Source organism: Ambystoma mexicanum, chromosome 4q (assembly GCF_040938575.1).
Source record: "Ambystoma mexicanum isolate Mex_15411 chromosome 4q, UKY_AmexF1_1, whole genome shotgun sequence".
NCBI lineage: Eukaryota > Metazoa > Chordata > Amphibia > Caudata > Ambystomatidae > Ambystoma > Ambystoma mexicanum.
Window position 1 is genome coordinate 1,119,195,810 of NC_090928.1, and position 9,409 is coordinate 1,119,205,218.

The following is a 9,409-nucleotide window of genomic DNA, read 5'->3' on the forward strand; positions in this document are numbered from 1 at the left end:
GGTTAAACCTCTCCACCAACCCATTGGTTTGGGGATGGTAGGTTGTTGAGAACTTGTAAGTCACTCCACAGTTCTTCCACATGGTCTGCATGTAGTGGGACATAAAGTTTGATCCCTTGTCAGAGAGGACTTTCTTAGGAAAACCTACACTGGTAAAAAATACCAAGGAGGGCCTTAGCCACTGCTTGAGCAGTAACAGTTCTCATGGGTATGGCTTTAGGATATCTGGTAGCATGGACTACCACAACCAATATACATTGGTTGCCTAAGGAAGTTGAAGGGTCTAGGGGACCAACAATGTCAATCCCCTTCCTCTCAAAAGGGGCTCCCACCACAGGGAGGGGAACTAAAGTTGCCACATTCTTGGACCCACTCTTACAAGAAGTCTGACAAGCGTGGCAGGTCCTACAGAAGTTATCTACATCAGCCCCCATCTTGGGCCAGTAGAAGTAAAGAGATAGCCTTTCTTTGGTGCTCTTGAAACTCAAGTGGCCAGCCAAAGGAATCTCATGGGCTAACTGTAGGAACTGTTGTCTCGCCTCCTTGGGCACTACCAGTCTCCTGTAGACCCCTGGGGTAGATTCAGTAGGTTCACTGTGGAGGAGGCCATCCTCCCAGTAAAGCCTATGCTTCTCTGGGTCTTGCCCTTCCAGCTGGGAAGCTGTCTGCTGGCGCAGACTTTCTAGAGAGGGACACTCTGTCCTCTGCTGAAGTCTACCTTAGAGGGTCAACCTTCTGCAAGTAAAGTCTGCAGCTCACAATGGTCTCTAGGATCCAGTTCTCTAACGCAGGGAAGGTTTTCTTCCAGCTCTATGTCACCAGTAGCTGTTTCCACAGAGTTCGGTTGGTCCTGCCACTCAGCCTCAGCTGGGAAAGGGGTCCCTGGGGTGACCTGGGACAGTCCTCTCTGGGATGTCCTTGTTCTATGAACAGGTTTAGGTTTGAGACCTTTCTTTTTCCTAGAGATCTTGGATTTCTCCTTTGTCTCTTCCTTTTCTTGGGAAGTGAAGGGTGGCCCTCCTGTGGGCTGGAGGTATTGGAAATCTACTCAACCTCAAACTGAGAGTCTCTCAAAGCTTCCTCCCTGGTCAATCTTGTTTGCTCCTGCTTCTTTTAGCTGGGAGGCCTGTGGGTACTAAAAACAACTCAGAGAGTTTTCAAAACATTTCCCAAAAGGATTCTCCTTGGCACTTCATTCTGTACAGGAATTCTAACAGTCATAATATTTCACTGGATGGGAGCTGGCAGAATAGGAACCATTTGGATAGGGGATCCTACAGGTTTAGTGGGACCTTTGGGTGACTTAGCTTCATCCTCAGGTTGGAAAAAACGTTTGTCTACCACTGTAATGCTTGCCCCAGTGTCTCTGATGGCAGGGGTTTCCTGATCATTCACAAGAACACTGTCCTTCTAATATTCTTTTGTGTTGTCTGGAATTGAGTTATAAACATCCACATTCTGCCACTGCACATGCCATTTGTGTTTCTCCCTCATGGATGAAGACTAAGGAGGCAGTGTGGACCCCTCAAGGTTTACCCTTATATCTGGGACTAGTAGACCTAGAAGACCCTGCAATGGAAGCAGAATCAAGGGACATATTTTTCATTTCCATTTCATGCTGAATCTCTCTTACTCTTAGTTTCACCTCTTGATGTTTGGTTTCAGCTTGGACATCTAGTTTCTTGAACTCCAACTCTAATATTAGCCTCTCAAGAGAAATATAATCTGGGTTTAGATTTGGACCTTGTGGGGTCCCAATGGGAAGTGACTGAGGCACAGGGGCAGGCTGTGGCAGAGGGGATCTCACTTCTGGATACTCCTCGAGCTCAACTGGCTCCTCTCGCAGATTGGAGTTTGACTCTAAACTAGCATTCTCATCATTATCTTCCACATTATTTGGATGAGTAGGGGTTACAGGCCTACTACCCAAGCTTTGGTGATTTAAAAACCTTACAATCAATTCACACTTTTTCCTTTCTGAGTCAGATCCCTGGTTTTATGCATATCTTTCAGTTGTTCTACTGTTGGGACAATCAGGGCTGCCTCATTACAGTTATGTATATTTGGCATGTTACATTTGCTTAACGTTTTTGTGGGGCTTAGCCTTGTGGCTGTTTTAGTTGGGCACAAGTACAGCAAATAGTCAATGTAACCACTCTACACCAATCCCACTGCCGCCACCAGTGTTAGGTAAGAATTGATGTAGTAACACTGTGTGAGACTACACAACACTTATCTGCTTGGTATTAGGTAATCCACCTTTTGGTATAGGTCTGTACTACACAAGTTGGTAGTGTGACTGAGCAGCCAGGCCTATCGCAAGAGGAGTAAATGTGAGCTGTAGAGCTGTAGCAATGAAATCCAAAAATACAAGTAGCCAAGTAACACTTACACTCAAGGTTTCAGTTATAAATAGTTATTTATTTATTTAACCTCCGTTTTTATATAAGCATTCCTTAAAAAGGGCAAGATATGTAACACGGTAAATATACTTTAAAATATGTTTCAGAATCAAACAAGTTAGTGGATACTCTTTGGATATGCTTCTTACACAATTCCTACATCAGGAGGTGACTTCATTCACAAGGACAGCAATGGCATTTATATACCACTAGTTATACTTTGCTGATTCTGAGGTTGCAGAAAGGAAAGGTTTAAGGAAGGAAAAAGTTTAAACAGGTTCTCAGTATGTGTGAGGACAACTAAATCTTCCAATGAAATCTAGGCAAACCTTTCCCAGCAATAACAGTCTAAAACAGGTTACCACCTATGAGGGACAGAAATATCAAAGTCAATGGACTAGAAGAGTCTGCAGGGAGCCAGGACAGGCACAGTCAATTGGAGCATAGTTTATGGGGCTAAGGCACTTCTTAGATAAAAAATCTTGCATAAAGTTAGAGGGGTTGTAGAAAAATTAGGGTCACAAGCTATTAAGCCTGAGAAAAGCAGGGTTGGAATCAACTCCAAAAAGTAAGCCAATGCAAGTCTCAACTGAGAAGAGCACAGCTAAAGAGACAATGAAATAAGTACCCCAAGCCTTAACAGTACCTCTGGTTTGAAGAAGAGTGGTCCAGCTGGATTCTGTGCTGTTGCAGCAGTGCAGACCCTGGGTTCCTGAGCCTCAGTTGTGGGGACAAGAGGGAGGACATCTGAAGGGCTCCTGCGGCGGCAATTTGGAGGTCGTTGACAGCTACAGGCTCTTTTCGGATCAGCAGCTCTTTGTGGTTTCAGTGCTCAGTAAACAGCACCACCACAAATCTTGGATACCAGTTGGGCTTCCTTCACTCCTTGGGTCCTGCACTCTGGTGAGGGGACTCGAGCAGTGGTCGTCCTGCTTCTGGAGGGTCCTTAAGGAGACTCCTGGAGCTTGTGGCCGGATTTAAGACATTTCACTCGACTACAGATTTCACAACCCCTGGCACTCGGTTCTTGCAGCAGCAAAGAAGTACAGCCAATCAGAGAAGATGGTCCAGCGGAGGTCGTCTCAGAGGTTAGTTGGTCCCACTAACCCAAGGGAAGAAGTCGTCCTATACGGAGCTTCTCTTCTCGATTAGAAAAATTAGTTTTAGCACTGCAGCAGGGCTTCAACAGGCAATTCAAAGGTCCAGAAGGATGCAGCAAGCTTCGTTCACGGTTTCTTCGTTGTGTGTTTCTCTCAGTGGTCGACTCTGACTCTAGTCCCAAAACCATCGCCTTTAAAGCAGGTTTCTCCCATTGATGCACAGCCTAGGCTGTCAATCGCACAGCAGGGTGGCTGACAGCCAGCCAGCCAATCAGGACTGGTGGCATTCAGGCATTCCTAGAGACAGAGGACAGGGGAGCTTCAGGAACCTTCCTCACATCCTGCTTTTCCAGACACATTGGAGCCAGAGGAGGACTTCAGGGTTGAAGCCTGCCAAAGGCAAAATGAACAAAGGGCTCAACTCAGCCTTGACACACAGAGTAAAACCAAAGAAAGACCTCACAAACAGAAAATGGTGAAAAAAGAAGACCGGGGCCATTTTGACAAAATGGTCACCTATGGGTGCTATGCTGCAGCTGAGGGATCATCCTGTGGTAGAAAAGCACAATGGTAGGAAAATTAAACCACTGCCACCAGCCTTTTGAAGTAGTAAGGGTAACATAAAACATGTTACATGAGAATGTAGGATAAGGAGCTACTAGGTAACCCCCTCCCCCCCGGCAGTCTCCTTTTTAGCATACAAGGTTCTGTTTGCCTTAATGCCAGTAAGACTGAGATTCTACTCATCGGCACACCCACTCCCTCCTTCCCTACAGCTCCCTGGCCAGCCTCTCTTGGCCCTCCTCCCACTCCCACCTGCAAGGCTAAAAACCTCAGGGTCATCTTCGACCCTGCACTGTCCTTCTCCCCTCACATCTCTGGCGTCTCTAAGAAGTCACACTACCAGCTGCACCTCCTTAGAGGTATTCTTCCTTTCCTCTCCTTCCCCCAGAAGCTCTCTGTCTCCAGAGCCCTGGTCCTCTCTAAGCTGGACTACTGTAACAGCCTCTATCTAAATCTGCTGCCTCCACTCTCCGCCCTCTATAAATTATCCAGAACAGGACTGCAAGACTTGTCCTTGGCCTCAAGCCCAGGGATCGTATCTCTCCAGGACTAAAATCTCTGCACTGGGTCCCAGTGGCTGCAAGGATTAAGTTTAAAACTTCTGGGGTCTGGGGCCGCAGTACCTTCAACTATCTCTCCCTAAATATCTTCCTTCTCGAGCTCTTCGCTCATCTGCCTCCAACTCCCTCAGGGCCAGTCGCTTCTCCAAGCAACGAGTTGGTGGCAGATCACTTTCTTCAGCAGGGGCCTCTCTCTGGAACAGCCTTCCTGCCTCCCTGAAACTCGCGGAGAACCATCTCCAGTTCCGGAAACACTTTAAAACCTTTCTCTTTGCTTCTGCTTTCTCCCCACCCCGCCCCTGCTGAATTCCTGACTGAAACTGCACTGGTTACCTGGCCATCCTTTCTGATCTCTGGCCCAGGTCCCGTCAATTGCCCACCTGCACTGCCTTCCTGGCAACCCCTGCACTTGGGGACCGTTTTTCTGTATCCCTTCAGTCCCCCTACCAGCACTTATGTCTGTGCTTCCTTGCACTTGCCACTAGCTGGCTGTTTTATTTGTCTTATTTATCTTATTTATTCCGCTTTCCCATGTACTGCACTTTCCCCTATACCTTCCCCCCACGCACTTCTCCTTCCCCCCTTCCCATACACTTGCGCGATCTGAATGACACCTAGCCTAGTAGGATCGTTGTCTGTCCTCCCTCTGTTCCCCCTTGCCTCGTTGCGCCTTGAAACACTTGTGTATAGGCGCGTTATAAACGCCATATATTATCATATTATATCATTGATTCTTCTCACTCCATCTCTTCAGTGAGTCTGGGAGGTTTTATGCGACTCCTCTGGGGTCTCCTTGAGTTGCCAGGAGTCACCAAGGTCTCGGGATAAAGCAGCGGGCTGTCCTCACCCTCAGAGGCTTCGCTGTTCCCCAGGTAGGGTTCGTCTTGTGGTCTTTGTTCAGCACTATATGTGTTGGTATCCCATGTGCCTTTGGTGTTGGTCGTCCTGCGCTTGAAATGAGAGACATTTTTGGTTATCGAGGAGTGATCTTCCCTCTGCGCCATGATCATTGTCCCTTTCTTTTGTGTCATGGTCAATGGTTCCTTTGCTAACGTGGCATCCTCCTTGTGTTGTTTGGGTTGACGTATCCACACCTGATCCTCAGGTTCAATGGTTGATTCTTGGGCTCACCTTTTGTGGTCTGCGGAGTCTTTCATTTTGGCCTTCGCAGCGTTGTCTCTTTCTTTGGCCTCCTGTTCTAGCGGTGTGGTGTCTGCAGGGCTGGGGTCTTCGGGTAGCCAAGTTTTAACTGGTCTTCTGAACATCAGGTCAGCAGGGCATATCCCTGTCGTGCTGTGGGGAGTGTGTCTGTAGTCTCTCAAGAATTGGTAGAGGGCTTGTTCAAACGGTTTGTTGAGGATGGAGGCTATCTGTAGTGTCCTTTTGATGTTGGCCATGAATCTCTCAACAATGCCGTTTGCTTGTGGCCAGCGGGGCGTTATTCTCAGAGCTGGAACTCCATGTATTTGGAAAAGTTCTCAAAGTCCTGACTCACGAATGGCGGCCCATTGTCTGACTTTATCAGTTTTGGAATTCCGTACGTGGATGTCATGGGGCGTGCTCCAAAACCCCTGGAACTGTTGGGCCTACCCCAGTCCCTGTCACCCAGAAGAACTTATCAGGCCCCAAGGAAGTGCCCCAGAACCTCATGGACTCAGTCCTGGTGCTGTTGGCACCAGGCTCATGAAATGGGCTGAACTTATGGTACTACTTAATCTGCCTAGTGAGGCTGAGCCTTCTGTATATCCAGGGTGTGGCAGAGGGACTACTTTTCCTGATAGTCAGGGTGTGGTAAAGGGACTACTTTACCTGGAACTACTTGCAAGGCTATTTAAGCCACACCCTGCAGGCAGAACACGCTTTGCGTTATTCTGCACTCCTGCAGCGTAACGCTCACCGTGTCTGCTCTGTCCTCAAGTTTCTACAGCCACGCCCGTCTGAGATTTCCATCCATCAGTGCCTGGAAGAAGAAAAGGAGAAGAACAGGTGTTACTACTGTGACAACGGCCTTACCTGCAATTCCGTCCATCGGTCTCGTCTCCAGCTGGTCTTCTGATCGCCACCCCTGTTGGGAAAGGACTTCTGCGCGGGCATCCAATACTCACCCGGGATTCTGCATTCCTCCGGGTTACTTCGGAGCGGTTCTTCCATTCTTCATCTTGGGACCGCGCCGCTCCTGCAAAAGGGAACAGAGAACAGCAGGTTAGTCGCGCACAATACAAAAACGAACTGTTGTTTAGCCATCCAGCGCCACTCATCCGCGCTAATGCTCACCTGGAGGCAACCAGTTCAGCATGCTAGGATAGTCAATTCTTCTTCTAATCCTCCGTACGAAACCGCGTCTGCAAGAAAAATAAAACATGTTTAAACCTTGGAACAATAAGACATCTATACCAAGCTGTCTTTGGGATAGAAACGTATCTAATTTGCCCAAGCATTCCCGAAACACAGCAATAGACACTCAGGAACAGTGAAGTAACTGTGCCCAGAGAAAGACTGGGCCTACTGCACCCCTGCTGAAGGTCAAGCAGGACGGAGAGCCAACCTCACCAAACTCAAAAGTGAGCAGGAGAGGAGTCGGGCATCAGGAGGTGGCAGGAAGTGGGATCAATCCAACCCACTCATTAGCTAACATCTTGTTTCAACATTGCAGGCCAATGCCTCCTGGGGAGATAACAGGGGAGAGGACACCATCATACCATCAAAACTACGCCAGTACAGATATCGGTCATACGACTACGTGCTACGCCCCCGTGGAGACCAGGTGAGCGTGACAGTGGACAGCATGCGGTTGAGTGCCGGGATGACGCTTGAAGCTGCCATACTTTCCACAATTTGCGCTTCTGGGAATCTGGAGTGTTCATCTATTAGTACTAGCACGTAGGTGCCGTCTCGCAGCGGTCCGAAGAAGTCCACCGCTAGTTCCTCCCATACTTGTCCTGGTAGAGGTGACATCTGGAGTGGGTTCAGATGCGGTGGTGGTGCTATTTGTTCACACGTGCGGCAATTACCCACTATTTCTTCTACCATGGCGTCGAGCCTCGGGAACCATACCTTTTGTCTTAGGAGGCGCTTAGTGGCGACCACCCCTCAGTGACTTTCATGTGCCATGTGTATTGTCTTTGCCCGCAGGGTCTCCCGGATGAGTACCTTGCACCCTTTTAATACAACGTGTTTGTCTATTATGGAGAGTTCATTTCAAACGTGGTCTATCCATTTGATGTCTTCTTGGACTGCCATTGTTTCCTGTTTTGCCTGTTGTCTCATGTGTGCTCTCCTTTCTGTCTGTATGCAGTGCCAAATGATCCTAAGGGACGGGTCTCGTTCTGATTGCATGATGACTTCTTGCCATCCCGCGGGCAGGGGCTGCAGGTGATGAACTACGTAGTTGAGGTACGCATCCGTTATGGACGGATGGGGGCTTGCTGGTCCTGTTGGGTGACGGGACAGGTAGTCTGCCGGGTTGTACTCTTTCCCTCGTCGGTGTTTGATGGTAAATTTGTAGTCCTGAAGGCGTAGTCCCCACCTGGCTATCCTCGGGGGCATCCTCGCCTTGGGGTCTCCATATATGGTGAGTAAGGCTTGATGGTCCGTCGTGATTGTGAACTTCTTCCCATACAGAAACAGATGAAAGTACTCACACGCCCATACTACTGCCAAGCTTTCTTTTTCTGCTTGGGAGTATGCCTGCTGTGTTGGGGTTAGGCTTCTACTTGCGTATGCCACTATGTACACATTTATAGGTGCCTCGAGGTCCCTTTGGGTGAGGATGGCACCCAGTCCGACCAGGCTGGCGTTGACTATTACCTCTGTGTCTGGTTTTGTGTCGAAGTAAGCCATATCTTCCGCTTTCGCGATGGCGTTGCGTATTGCTTCAAACGCTTTCTGGCAGTCTTTGGACCATGTGTACGGTTGGTCTTTGTGCGTTAGCAGGCGCAGAGGGTTGCTGATAGTGGCATAGTCCTTTAAACATCTCGAGCAATAGCTGGCTAGGCCGAGAAACGACCGCAGTTCTGCGACCGTTTTGGGGGGCAAGGCCGTGTTTAGGGCTGCTACCTTGTCTGGGTCCTGTCGCATGCCTTTACTAGAGAATATGTGCCCAAAGAATCGTAGTGAGCCTTTGCCGAATTCACACTTGGCTTTGTTGAGTGTAAGTCCTGCTGCGTCCAAGGCCGCGCACACCCTGTGTAGTGCCGTATTGTGTTCTTCCTTAGTTTTACCAAAGACTAGGACGTCATCTGAATAATTTAGACAGTTTGGTACTTGCCTGATGACTCGGTGGATTTCTTCTTGGAAAATGTCAGCGGCAGATGAAATGCCAAAGCTAAGTCTCTTGTACTGGAACAGCCCTAGATGAGTCACGAATATTGTTATGTATCTTGACTCAGGGGCTATCTCTATCTGGTGATATCCTTTTGTTAGGTCCAGTTTTGAAAAGACTTATGGATCATGTCTGTGATCCTGGGGGCTTGATGTCTTTCCCTTTCAATTGCTACTTTGGCCCTTCTCATGTCTACGCACAGGTGTATTGATCTATCCGGGGATTTCTTAGGGACTGGGACTATGGGTGACACCCATGGCGTTGGTCCGGAGACAGGTTCGATGTCGTTGAGTTTTATGAGCTTGACCAGCTCTTCTTCCACCTGCTCTTGAATGTTCACGGGTATGCCGCGATAGTTTTGGGCAATGGGTGGGACCTCAGGGTTGATATGGAGTTGTACCTTCCTGTGTTTTAGTTTCCCTAGGTCTTTGAAGAGATTTCGGAAGGCCTGTTCTATGGCGT